Source organism: Cyprinus carpio, chromosome B17 (assembly GCF_018340385.1).
Source record: "Cyprinus carpio isolate SPL01 chromosome B17, ASM1834038v1, whole genome shotgun sequence".
Taxonomy (NCBI): Eukaryota; Metazoa; Chordata; class Actinopteri; order Cypriniformes; family Cyprinidae; genus Cyprinus; species Cyprinus carpio.
In genome coordinates, this window is record NC_056613.1 from 24,774,969 (window position 1) to 24,789,443 (window position 14,475).

At 37.0% G+C, this 14,475-nt stretch overlaps 1 protein-coding gene across 4 annotated transcripts in view; it reads right to left on the minus strand.

Moving 5' to 3' along the window:
• LOC109087857 (NUMB endocytic adaptor protein) overlaps positions 1–14,281 on the minus strand; it is a 590,428-nt gene extending 576,147 nt beyond the window's left edge. For 2 of the 4 annotated variants that reach the window (XM_042742894.1, XM_042742893.1), the window contains exon 1: positions 14,069–14,281. The gene's annotated coding sequence lies outside the window, so the exon portion shown is untranslated. The remainder of the gene's footprint in view (positions 1–14,068) is intronic. The other 2 variants (XM_042742892.1, XM_042742891.1) reach the window with 1 other exon arrangement.
• Between the last annotated feature and the right edge of the window lie 194 nt (positions 14,282–14,475).

The following is a 14,475-nucleotide window of genomic DNA, read 5'->3' on the forward strand; positions in this document are numbered from 1 at the left end:
GCCAGGTTTTAAGTGCTATAATCAGGTCCCCGGTGCATCTACCAACCAAGGAATCGTGAAAAAGATTAACCCAGTAACTTTATTTAGGTAAGCCTTTGAAAAAACGAGCGTGTTTGATTTCGCTCCCCTAGTGATGTTGCAAAGTGATCTCATTATTATATCATCGCCCCTTAATCTGTAAGTTTCCACCCAAGGCGAGTCATTTTGATTTAGCATGTGACAACTGTGTACCAGCTCTAGTGCCATGGCGAAAGTTCAAGTAAAGCATGCTAACTGTTCTGTCTTTGGCTGCACAGACGAGCACAGAACACTGTTTAGAGTCCCAGCCTCAGAGGAGACAACAGAGCAGTGGATCTATTGATTTATTTACTGTATATTACACTGCCACACAGATCTAAAATAAACATGTGATTTATTTCCCAGCTGTTTACCTTCACAGACATAACCGACTGTTTTTGTAACTCGTGTGTTTTTAACGTAAACCTGTGTGTGAATGAGAACTTAGGCCCCGTCCACACTGAGACGCGTTTCGTTGTATAAACATAAATTTTGTATCGTATAGGCGTTTTGTCCACACGGATCCGGCGTTTTGGGAGAGTGAAACCAATATTTTTTGAAACCAGGTCCCAGAGTGGATAAATTTGAAAACGCCGTCCTTGTGTTTTCATGTGGACAGCGAATCCGTATATTTTCTGAAACGATGACGTCATCAGCCCACGTCTCACCCCTAATCAGACACCGCTACGTCACGAAACAGCAACAAAAACATGAACAAACACTGAATGATTGTCTTAACATTAACACAGATTAATATATATATTGTTCCATGTTCGTTTGTATACCGCACGCAAGGTTTACACACAGTCCAAGTCTTCTTCTCCATTTTTAGTGTATCTCTGTGGCAGAATTACAGCGCCACATGTTGGTCTGGCATGTATACTACATCGTTTTGTGTCGTTTTTGTTTGGTTTGGGTTATTTTTTTTGTTGAGACGAGAAAAAAAAAAAAAGATCGGATAGGGAAAGCTCTGGCTTCGTGTGTACGTAGCCTTAGTTTAGTACTCACATGCTGTGACAGCTGCTTTCTGTACGTTTGCACTCAGAAAATCATATTTCAGAAGTTTAAAGGGGTGGTTCACTGTTTTTTTTCTAGGCTTGATTGTGTTCATGGGGTGCAGTCTAACATGTGTTAATGCTTTGTTTTTGATTTATGTAAAACAAACCCTTTATTCCACACCGCTCAGTCTCTTCTCTGAGAAACACTCTGATCATTTCCTGCTTTTATGAAGCCCCTCTTTCAGAAATAGGTGTTGGGCTCTGATTGGTTAGCTAGCCCAGTGTGCTGTGATTGGCTAAACCGCCTTTAGTGCGCGTCTAAACATCCCGGCCCTCACCTCAGTGGCATGTGCTCTGGTTGTATTGTAAACAACGGCGTCGTTAATATCGCTTATCAGTTTGAGCCCGATTGAGAAGCAGAGGATATTACTGAAGAGGATCGTGCAGAACCTGTGAAAGCACGGCTTTTAATTGTATGTTTTTTGTTTGTTGTTGTCTCATACTTTTAGATATGCTGTTATTTGTAAATGCAACTGCTTCTGTTAGCTTTTAATATATGGTTTATCCTGATTAAAGCTTTAATACAGCACGGCAACTGTACGCGCGTCCATGTTTAACGCTTCTCATAGCTATGTGAAAATAAGTGTATAATTGGAACAGTTCATTGTTGGAGCTGAGCTGAGCTGAATGAGAGAGAGAGAGAGAGAGAGAGAGAGAGAGAGAGAGAGAGAGAGAGCAGAGGGTGTGCAGAGCTGTGTGTGCAGAGCTGGGGGAGATGAGGAACAGTATTAAGAACATTCATTTTGAAACTTGTGAATCCATTAGAATCGTTAGAAGACAGAATTACGATTCATACTTGAATAGATTTTTACATGGACCCCTAGTTTTCTCTTCCTCTTCTCTAAAGCAGCCTCGCCCCCTTTGCTGCCTTTTCCCGAAAGCGGGGTTTATCTGGGTTTGTTACGTCACGAACCTGGGAAGTAACTTCTAAGCATTGAAGACTGGAGTAATGATGCTGAAATTTAGCTGATCACATGAAATAAATTACATTTGAAAATACATTAAAATGGAACACACTTATTTTAAGCTGCAATAATATTTCAAAATATTACAGATTTTACTTATTTTTAATCAAATGAGCCCAACCCTGGTGAGCAAAAGAGATTCTGTTTATTTAAAAACTACCACTTGAGATCAAAGCCAGCTAATATCACAAAGTCACTGAATTCGATTACTTTGGCTGTTCTCAAAACTAGTTTGTGGTCAATTTATAACTAACATACTTGGATTAAACACTGGGCGCTCTTGGGAAAGCTCTGCGCTGTCACCATTTCAGTGGAAAGGGTGTGAGAGAAGCGATGTGACTCATCTCACAGACCTGGATCTCTAATAAAAGCCTGAACGGCTGAAGGCAGAGGAAAAACACTCCTCTCAAGACTGCCGGCTCCTCCTCAGGAAAGGAATGCACATTCTTCCCACGTTACTCTCGTCTTATCTGAGGGAGGGAGCGAGCTCTTGGAAAGCACAATATGTGCTTGTGTGTGCGTGTTCACATTTGAATCATCAGTGTTGAAACAAACGTCTGCATCAGCGATCTTCAGCCTACAACGCAGAGCCTTGAATAAAAAAAAAATGCATGTTTTGCAAGAAATCTGACAAAATTGCTAGTGACTACAGGCAGGAAAAGACACATCCAAATTAAACTCAAATGACATATGACAAAACCTGTAAATAGTAACGCTCTGCCCGTAAACAAACCACAGGAACATCCTGACTTCACCTCAGTAGTGAAAGCATCACTCTGCAGTAATGTCACCAGCAATGCTAGTGAGCCTCGTGTTACACAACCAGTCTTGCTGAAATTCCAAGCGAACCATGATGCAGCACACAGAACAGATTTCATGACAGCGAGGAGCCTTCAGTGAGCTCTCTGGCCTCAGTCACGATCAAGCCTGCTTCTGACACGGAGCCAGAATGTGAGCGCAGCGGCTAAAGAGGAGTCCCTGGCTTCCCCGCCGCTGTCACCAGGAAACCAGCATCAAAGCCTTGCCACAGGACGTTACGTGTGCAGGATATTGAGAAGATATCACAGTGTGCCACAGGTTGCTGTCCTTGAGAGTGAGGCTGACGATAACCACGCCGAGAACAAAGCACGGCGCTCATCTACGGGTCCCGCGCTCTTATAACTGCAGAGGCTGCTGATTACACTCTTGTCCTGATAATTAGCTTTACTATCAAGAAGCCTCCAGCACTGAATCATCCCTTTCACATGTGACACTTTCACAAAGGCCTTTTACATAAGAACTCCACACGTAAAGGCATAGTTCACCCAAAAATGAAGCGTCCCTTCTCTGTGGAACCTGAAAGGAGATGTTCAGTAGAACGTTCAGGCTGCTCTTTTCCACACAACAAAAAAAGGACAAAAACAAAGCACCATACAAAATAGGGCTGGGTGATATTTGATACACCCATTTTGCTGACAATATAAAATTAGAGAATGTGTTAAGACAGTAAGCTAATTTCACTCACATCTCAGAAGCGTTATGTCTGTGAGCGCTCTATGAAGAGTAAAGATTTCTCTTTCTGGGTCAGTATCACTGTAGGGTGCCTTTTGGTGTCCTGTACATAAAAAACTCATCTGCCATGATAACTTAACATAAAAACAAATATGAAAGGGTGTGTTTTAATATGTTATTGTTATAAAAAAAAAGTATTGCTTGGCTCTTAGGATACATTTTCTAAAAAAAAAATAGTTTTGTGTAAGAAGATGCATGTTATTTTGCTGTGTCCCATGTAGGGCTGCACGATGTGTCGTTTAAGCATCGATATCGCGATGTACGAATCCACGATAGTCACATCGCAGGATATGCGATGTAGGCTGTCGTAGTTGATCCGTTATTCACTGTACGGGCCAGCTGCTCCCCGGCCCTTGACGAATGTGATTCGCGGATTAATTGCACAGCTTAACCATCATAGAGTGAAAGTTTATCATTTGCATGTGTTTTTAAGTCCTGTCAGTTTAACAGGGCGCATATAAGAACGAGCAGAGAGAGAGCGAGCGAGCGAGTGAGTGAGTGAGCCCCGGCCGCGCGCTCACCTTCACCGTCTTCAAACAACACGAGCGCTGTCTTGCTCTCTCTCCCTCGCGCATATTAATCAAAATCAATTGACACGATGGTGTCGAACAAAAAAAAAAAAAACTATCCAGTGATGAAATGTTTTCTGTGTTGTCAAATCTTGTGCGCTATCCCAAACTGCCGAGATAATCACACAACGCGTGCCGTACACGTCTGATTCGCGAACTAATGATTCCTTTGAACTGATTCAATTTAATGAATGGTTTAAACAACTGACCTGTCCAACACTGAACTCACGAGACGTCTGAATTGGTGTATTAAACAATCTGTAACACTTTACAATAATGTTCTATTTATTAAACAATTTAACTACATTATTTATCATTTACTATTACTAAACTGCACTTCTACAACATTGTTAATTTCAACATTTAGGCTATAGCCTTCATTGTTGAAATCAAAAGTTGTACAGTATTTGTTAACATAGTTAATGCACTGTGAAGTAACATTACCAAAACAATGAACAGCTGTGTTTTTTATAAACTAAGATAAACAAAGATTAATAAATATAGTAACCAAAGTATTTGCTCGTGGTAAGTTCATGTTAGTTAATATGTTAACAATTCAAAACCATATCCTAAAGTTACAAACAAATAATTTACTCTAATTTAAATAATACTCTGATGTTTAAATCATTTAAAATTGAGAATGTAAGTGTGCTCACCACATTTTTTTTTTGTAAGAAAAAAAATTAGATTAGATTTCATATCACAATATATAATCGCAGAAAAATAAAATATCGCAATGTCATTTTTTCCCAATATCGTGCAGCCCTAGTCCCATGCACTGCTCATTAAATTTGAATGATAGTAGAATATTGTCAAATCATAAAATGTAAAAATTTTGTTCTCCTATTAATATTTTGTTAAATAAGAGATTACTCACTTTGAGTGTATTGATCATTTGGTAAAAAAAACAACCCTGTCATATTGGGGAATCCGCCCCTTTAAGAAAAGGCCATCCCCTTTAGTGACATCAGGACAACAGATTTTTTGTCTTTTTTAAAAAAGTTGGTGACTTTTCAACTGACGAATTTTCTTTGTCTGAGTTTGCTTAACAAAACAATACATATTAAAGGACATGAAAACAAATAAAGTGAATGTAACCATGTAAGCCTTTATATTATGTTCAAAAAAGGGTTAAAATCACATTTCATTCTAACATTGTAACATTGCATTCTAAAAACAAAAATAAGGCTTTTAAAGCGGAAGTTAAACTCACTAAACTAAAAATGAAAATGAGAACAAAATTACATAGTTGTGTTAGGCTATTTTGATTACCCCATTATCATAAAAATAGACTTACTTTTAGGTTTAAAATTCTACGTCACATCTATTGTCCAACTACAAATATTTCTGAGAAATTTATATTTTAGTCAGAATTATTACGCTTATATTTAAATGAGCTCTGTCTGTTTGGTCCGTTCGTTCACTGAAGTCTGTGAAGTTTAGCGGAGAATCTCAAAGCAGAAGGCTTTGAAGGCTAATTAATATTATATATAATAAATAGATATTAATATAAATATATAAATATATATAATTCAATCATATCAATATAATCCAGTGTAATAACATGCAAACAAAAAACTGCATCCAAATATCACAGTTTTCTCCAAATAAGAAAGAAAATGCATGTGCGAATTGTATGCATTTCTTTAAAAACACTTGGTTTACATAAAAATCTTGCATGTAAATGTATTTATAATATGAAAGCAAACAAATAACCCTGTTTAGGAAAGGGGCATAATACCTTTCAGAAAGTATAATTTGCATCTTAATATTGCAATGACATATGGGTAAATGACAGGGTGGACATATCTTATGGTTTATGCTTTGAATAATAGCCCATAATTACCTATAAAAAAAAATATGTGTGGGAGCTCAGCAAATATATTTCTAAATTATGTAAGTTCTACTGTTTATGACATGACAAAGCAAATGAGAAATTAAGACCAACATGTGTGAGTATTGTGAGGGTTAAAAGGCACTCTATGGTGATACTGACCCTTCTTTTTTTGTATAATTTTCATACTGTTTCTATTTCATATTTTTATATCCACCTTTTTCTTCAATGCGGAATGGGCAAGACTTCTGGTTCATTAGCTGCTATAGTAAATAACGAGAGGAATAACAACGTGCAGTAAACGGTAAAACTGTTTGCACTACAAACCATTGTGTTCATAAGGAAGATAATACATTTAAATAATATGGTAAGACACACCAATTTTCAGTATCAAGCAGCAAATTTAACTGTTTTGTACAGCTAAAAATAGCTGGATGGAGATGAGACTGAAAGCCAGACCCATAGAATTTACAAATGGCCCATTTTTACAGCAAGAAAAAGGTGGATACCTTTAAGTAAATTTGAACCGTGTCTAGGACAAGCTGGCCATCACTGCTCTGACTGTATCAGTCTGTTCGTATCCTATTATTTGATTTGCTCTTGTCGCTTATGACAGAACAACTAATCACGATGATCTTGTCTTAGGAAAAGATTATTTTATTTGCTTACGTCAGAAACAGCAAATCTCTTTAAAAACTGGCTGTTGTTCTCACTACATTGCATTGTTATATTTCGTAAAGGTTTTACCCGCCAACTTGCAACTGACACAGTTATATAGACTCGCCAATGCTGATTTTTAATCACATTTACATTTATGCATTTAGCAGATGCTTTTATCCAAAGCGACTTACAGTGCATTCAGGCTAAGATTTTTTAACCTAACATATGTTCCCCTGGGAATCGAATCCACAACCTTTGTGCTGCTAACGCAATGCTCTACCACTGAGTCACAGGAACACATTTGTTGCTTGGCAAGTGTTAATTTTAGGTCCTATATGTGTGTGTGTATGCATATTATATATATATATACACACACACATACAAACACACACATATATATGTGTATATATATATTTATTAGGGATGTGACGAAATCTTGTGGTACGAGATCTCACGAGATCCGATGTGTCCCGCGAGAATGTGACGATATCATATTACACTCGCAAAAACAATTTTGCAGTTTACATAGAGCTGCACAATTAATCGTTTAAAAAGACCGCGATCTCAATTCAAACACACACGCAATCTATTCCTGGAGAAGATGATTCAGCTGTGTCTATTACAACTGTTTCACATCGCGAGCGTGAGAAGCACGTTTTGGACAATGATTATTTTTAATGAATAAATTGAGGCTGCTGCTGATCCAGAAAGAGCAACTCAAAAAGTATTTTCTACCACACATCATTATTTCTGTTACAGACATTTAATTAATATAAGAACTGGGATAAAAGTTTATAGTTTGGGTATAAACACTTATTCTCTACAGTAGCGTTCAAAACTTAAGTATCTTAACACGTGTATGTATTGTAACTCTTCCACCAGCAGGTGGCGACATCTGCCTGTTTAAAAAAAAAGTATCTGTCATTGAATCATTCATTCAGGAGATTCACTTAGGCCCCATTTACACTGCATGGTTCAAGTGACCCAATTCCGATTTTTTCCTCTCATGTGGCACAGATCGGATATGACCGGTTAACGTGTAAGCAGGAAAAAACCGCCATGGATTCCGATTTTCTCAGATCGGATTCAGGCCCTCATTCATATGTGGTAATAAATCGATATGGAATCGGATACGTGCATTTGCGTGTGCCATGTAAGCAGAACAAATCGGATATTCCCCAGTAAATGCGGGTCGTACGTCTTAAAAAAAAGTGACGTCAACTCAGGTGGAACTGAAATCACACATGACTTATTATAGGCGCGATGGAAGACGAAGGATACACACAGTGGAGCAATGCGGAGGTTTCACGTCTTTTAAGTCTTTGGGGCGAAGAAACAGTGCAGGCAAAAATGCAGGGTTGTTGCAGAAATAAATCCGTGTTTGACGACATTTCACGAGATATTGGTTTAAGCGCTTTTTTCTCCGCCGTACGAGACCAATGTTTTGCTGATTTTTTTTGTTGACTTTTCAAAATATTGTGGAAAGCAAAACACTGTATAATTTTATTTGCATCTGCATCCATTGTATTTCGTGCTTGTTTACTTCCTTTTCCGGGTCAGAACGTCTACGTTTGGTAGTTTCAGCAGTTTCCGGGTCAGAACGTCTACGTTTGGTAGTTTTAGCTTTTAAAAGATGATGTAAGCGGGTCGTCAAAAAAATCGGATATAGTCAGAAAATCGGATTTGGGCATCAGGACCTGCAGTGTAAATGCAGCCATAGTGAAACAAGTCTTTATGAATTGACACTGACTCCATTTCTATTTTTTTATTTTTTTTCAAATTATAAAGACTTAAGCAATGAACATTTTGTCAAAACCACTAGTAAATTATTTTATTTTGTTTAGTTTTCTTATCTTTTTTCTTCAGAATTGTGAGATAATAGTGATCTCTAATTAATATATCAAAAAAAAACATGATTCTCAATTTATCCAGAATCGTGCAGCTTAGTTTACATGTTGTTTATTGCTGCATATAATAGATATATTATATTATGTAGACATATAATAGAAGTTTAATTTCATAAAGCACAAGTTGATTTCAAAATGCTTCTGCATTTTTTGCATTTTGTGTTTTTCAGTTGAATAAAAGACTACTTTCCCCTATATATTAGTCATTGAGGATTTCTTTAAAAAAAAAGTCTTAAAATCTCACCTTGTCCAGTCTCGTGCGATAAGTGTGTCACATCCCTAATATACATAAATATTTATAAATTTCTCATAGTATAATAGATGTCTAATGTTGTGTTTTGTGGCATTGCTTTGTCAAAGCAACAATCAAACTCAGTTTCATATTCCAATAACTTGCCTTTTTTGTAGACAGCATTTCAATAGATTTGTAAAGAGACATCTTTGTAAACTTTTGCAGTTTTCCACCAAAATAAAAAACTCTTGCAAATGAAGAAATTAAAACAAAAGTACTGTAATTTTACAACTGCAATGGGAAGTAAAATCATTATTATACTTAAAATGAAATATTATATATTATAATAAACATTACAATGATAGTAATGTATTACTGTTGTATAATAATAATAATATTTGCATCAAGAGCTCAATGTAAAGCAGCAGGACTGGTGCAGTTTTAGTAACATGAATTGGTTAGTAATGACGTCAGCAGTGACGAGCTTCCCAGGAATGTGACAATGTCCATTTCTTTAGTTTGCGAGTGGATAGTTTTTCCTCTTACGACACACTGATGGGTGAGACTGGCAGGCAGATTTCAACACACCGTTAAAATCAAGAGCATTGTGTTCCTGTAAAACCAGATCCAGTGTCTGAATGCAGATGTTCTGCATAATACCTTAAGAAACAAATGTCTCTATTAGCATGAGCTTTAATTATGCTTTAGACTTAATTACGATTTGCATTATTCTGCATGTTGATAAGGCTCCGCGTGCAGTGATGAAGGTTCATTTCAAAGCTACATCATCATGAGTCTCCTCAAATGGGCTTTCACAGTCATGCAACTATGGGGAAAACACCAAGCAGAGGTCTGAAACCACTAGATGATTTTTTCAAAGGTATTCCTTTTCCACCAACACAGTGTTGAGAGCCCTTAAACCTGCAGGTCTTGCATCAGGAAGTCAGTGGCCAGACACCATCTAAAGCTTTCAAAACATAACTAGACTGTATTAAAATCAACAAAGCTGTGCACACTGGGCGGCATTTAGTCCATAGACACCCCATTTCCATTTGTAAAGTGCTGCAAAGCTACTCCAGCCACTTTTTATCCATCCAAATGAAAATTCAGAGGACCTATTACTTAAATAAATGCAATGTTACAAGTTAAAAATTCTAATTTAATAATTCAGTTATACCTTTTTAGTTGCAAACATTATTTTGATAATTACATTGATCATTCATTACATCCACTTCATATTGTTTTTGCATTTAAAAAAATAAATAATGTTCATGCTTCAAAATAAGTTCCTCTAATTCATTGTAGTTTGTTGGTTGAATATAATTTAAGTAGAAGCTGTCATAGCTGAAAAAGATTGATGTAAATCTTTGTGTTTTTTTTTTTTTTTTTGAGCCATTGGAAGAGGTTTTTTTGTATCCATGAATTGGTTAGTAATGTCAGCAGTGACGAGCTTCCCAGAATGTGGACAATGTCCATTTCTTTAGTTTGCGATTGGATGTTTTTTCCTCTTACGACACATGATGGGTGAGACTGGCCAGCAGATTTCAACACAATGTTAAAAATCAAGAGCATTGTGGTCCTGTTAAAACCAGATTCACGTGGCTACTGCAGATGTTCTGCATAATCCCTCTAAGAAACAAATTCGTCTCTATTAGCTTGAGCTTTAATTATGCTTGAGACTTAATTACGATTTTGCATGATCTGCATGTTGATAAGGCATCAGCGTGCAGTGATGAAGGTTCATTTCAAAGCTATCATCATGAAGATCTCCTCAAATTGGGCTTTCACAGTCATGCAACTATGGGGAAAACACCAAGCAGAGGTTCTGAAACCACTAGATGATTTTTTTCCAAACAGGTTTTATGCCTTTCCACCCACACAGTGTTGAGAAGCCTTAAACCTGCGGGTCTTGCATCACGGAGTTCAGTGGCCAGCACAAAACCATCATAAGCTCTCAACACATAACTAGACTGTATTAAACTCAACAAAGCTGTGACAGCACTGGGCGGCAATGTAGTCAATAGACATCACCATTTCCATTTGTAAAGTGTGCACAAGCTACTCCACGCCACTTTTCAATCCCATCAAAAGAATGAAAATTCAGATGGACCATATTCCTGAACTAAATGCTTGTTACAAGTTAAAAAATTGTATATTTAATAATTCATTTTATACCTTTTTAGTTGCAACACATTTATTTTCGATAATGTACAATTGATCATTCATTTACATCCCATTCATATGATTTTTGTGAATTTAAAAAAGATATAACTAATACTGTTCATTATTCAAAATAAAGTCCATCTAACTTCATTATGTAGTTTGTTGGTTGAATATAATTTAAGTAGAAGCTGTCATAGCTGAAAAAGATTGATGTAAATCTTTGTGTTTTTTTTTTTTTTGAGCCATTGGTTTTTAGTGAATATGTACAGTATTTTAGTTTTTTTTTTTTTTTTTTGAGCCGATAACACAGTATTTTAAGTCGGCATTAAATGAAAATACACTTTACTATTTTTTTTTAATCACTGATCTTATTGTACACAATTTATCCATGCCTCATTGTCTTTTTTAATGTGAAGTACACCTGACTTCTCCAATAATTTATTTAGTTTATTTGATGATGTAAATTTTTGACTTCAAATACACTGAATTAATTTTATTAATAAGTTGGGTTGGGGTGATTTTGTTATGAGGGTGAATCGGATCCAAGCACCATTTTGGAGAAAAATTTTGACTGCTGGATTCCCAGATAACATTTCATAAATGTGCTGTCATTGAAAGTGATGTCAGCACTAAGTGAGAGAACTGGACACAGACCAGACCAAAGTCCATGATCAGAAACAGCAGTAATATATCTCACGTCACAGCCATTCAACCTGTGACCTCTCTTTACACTGTGATATATATTTGAGAGTGTGTATAGGAGAGGGAGTATTAATCGTAGCAGACGATGTCGTAGTGAATACCTAATCCTCCACATACAGAGAGAACGATGTACGGCCCTCTTCGAAAAAACATAATGAGCTGTACGGTACGGTCATATTTTAATAGGGTTACACATGCAAAACTGTACGACCTTGAGCACAATCATATCAAAACATAACCCGAACGAAGCAGACCGGTCAGGGTGCAGAGTTTTGGACGTGATAATGATTAACCGCGGAGCTGGAACCAAAGGTAGCTGAGTAAACAGATAAGAGCAGCCTCTTGATCTCTATCTTGGCAAAGCCTGGCCTCTAAAAGGAAATGACAAATGACTTCATCCCGCAAGAAAACCCTTCATAAGTGTGTAGCTTGACAGCGACTGTCGTTCAAATCTGATGACTCAACAACTGGATGCACTCGTTTCCGAATGTCATCACACTTCTAAGAAAAGCCTAGGTGGACATGTACATGATGACAAAACCTGCTCGTTTTCAATGGAAGTGTAACATCGGTGGATTGGCATTCCAGTTGATTCATCTCTAAAAAAAAACTAGCTATGGCAGAACTTTAACATGGACATATTATATTAAGTTTTAAGAAAGTTCTAATATTCTCTAAGCAGATGAAAGCAGAGACCGTCACTAATGCCACACGATGTGAGCTTAAACCTGTAAAGCCTACTGTATCATATCTAACAGACAAATTTCAATGCCTCGATCAAAATCTACTACATGCCTTCTGCCATCTGATAGATCGTTTACACTTTATCAGCAAGTGAAAGGTCTTTTAATATAATTTTACCAACGCCCATCTTCAGCTCGTGTGTTTCTGCTGTGAAATCTTTACTGATTTTTTTATCAAGCAAACGTAAGAATAACTTTGATGCTGTTAGTAATATTTCAAGACGGACACTTACCGGACTGAAGCAACATTGCTTTATTTGATTATCCAGACGTCATTCTCTAGAAGAATCAGTGAGTAACATTTAATTGTTCATCTCTCTTACATCTTTTGAGCATTAAACTATGCTATTGAATGTCATTATTATTGGAGATATAGAGTGATGACCGATATTTACATTATTTAGTGTAAGAATCTGCTATACTGTTATAAAGATCTCACTGATTTATATTACTTAAATATCAGCATCTGCACCAAATTGCATATTTTTGCTCAGTTTGTGCCTCTGAATTAAACTGAGCTGTTTCTTCCTACACATGCGTCTTACTATATGACCCATAAAAGCCTGATGTATCAAATATTATACAAAACAAACCACATATGCATTTTTTATTATATATTATATATATATTATTATTATATTATATATATATTTATATATATATATATATATATATATATACACACACATATATATACACACACATATATATACATACATACATATATACATATATACACATATATATATACACACACACACACACATATATATACACACATATATATATAGTCTAAAGATTCGATAAAGAGTTCCACTAAAAAAAAAAAAAAAAAATTTTATTTGTTTGTTTGTGTTTGTTTTTTTTTTTGTGGTTGTTGATGGGATGATGAATGATGATGATGATGATGGGAGATATAAGTGATTAATCTGTTGCTGTGTAAACTAGGATATAATCATCACTGAGCAGACCATCGTTCTGGAGTGTGACAGCTGTAAACACTGGTTGTTCAGAGTCACTGGGATGCTGTGATCTAGCAGCAAACTGATGATTACAAAGTCATAAAAACAGGTTAGGTTTCTGATGTGTGTCACTCAGTAACTCCAGCAGAACTAATCATGAACGAGCAGCTTGTTCTGAAGAAATCAATGCACGTCATTATCCCAGTAATGAATTCCTAACGTGAAGATGTCTGTGTAGTCTGGTGTTGATAATAACAGGTAACGAGGTGTTTAACTCATTGTTGTGAATCAGTGGCAGGTGAGCTGCTAACCGGCTAGCTCAGCTAGCAACTCTTCAACAAACTGCCCGAACCAACAAACCGCTTAACCAAAGCTTAACCCTGGACACGAAACACACAAGAGAGTGAGCAAACTGTTGACCTCACACAAAACATCCGTCTGAGTCACGTTATCTCGCTAGGTGCTGGTTAGCAGCTGACTTAGCCGGATGCTACGTTATGAACTCAAAGTCAAACAGTCAGTTAGCTCGTTAGCTGGCTAACAACAACAACATCACCAACCGTCGTTATACTCATTTTAACTATTATTGTTGTAGAATCATGAACCCGATCGTCGTCCTCCTCGGCGTCTGGTTCAGATGGAAAGGTAAAGGTGAATCGACTCACCTGTTCAGCGGCGGCTGAGATGTGCACAGATGAAGTGAGAGAACCCGGTCAGAGAGAAGCGGAGATTTACACGATCAGGAAAATAAAACAGTATATCCCCCAAGATACGGATGGATCCCACCGGAGCTCTTCAGCGGGCTGTCTGTGTGTGTGTGTCCCGATCCTGAGTGACTGTTCGCCGGGTTCAGGCAGCCGCTGGGCGGGGTCAGTCTGACACGAGCGCTCATTAATTATTCATAACATCACCACTCTGTCTGGGAGGAGCTTTCACAACACCAGCCAATTAATACAGAGCGAGAGAGAGCTAATTTAATATATTAATATGCGTATTAATTCTGTGTGTGTGTGTGTGTGTGTGTGTGTGTGTGTGTGTGTGTGTGTGTGTGTGTGTGTCTATGTATGTATGT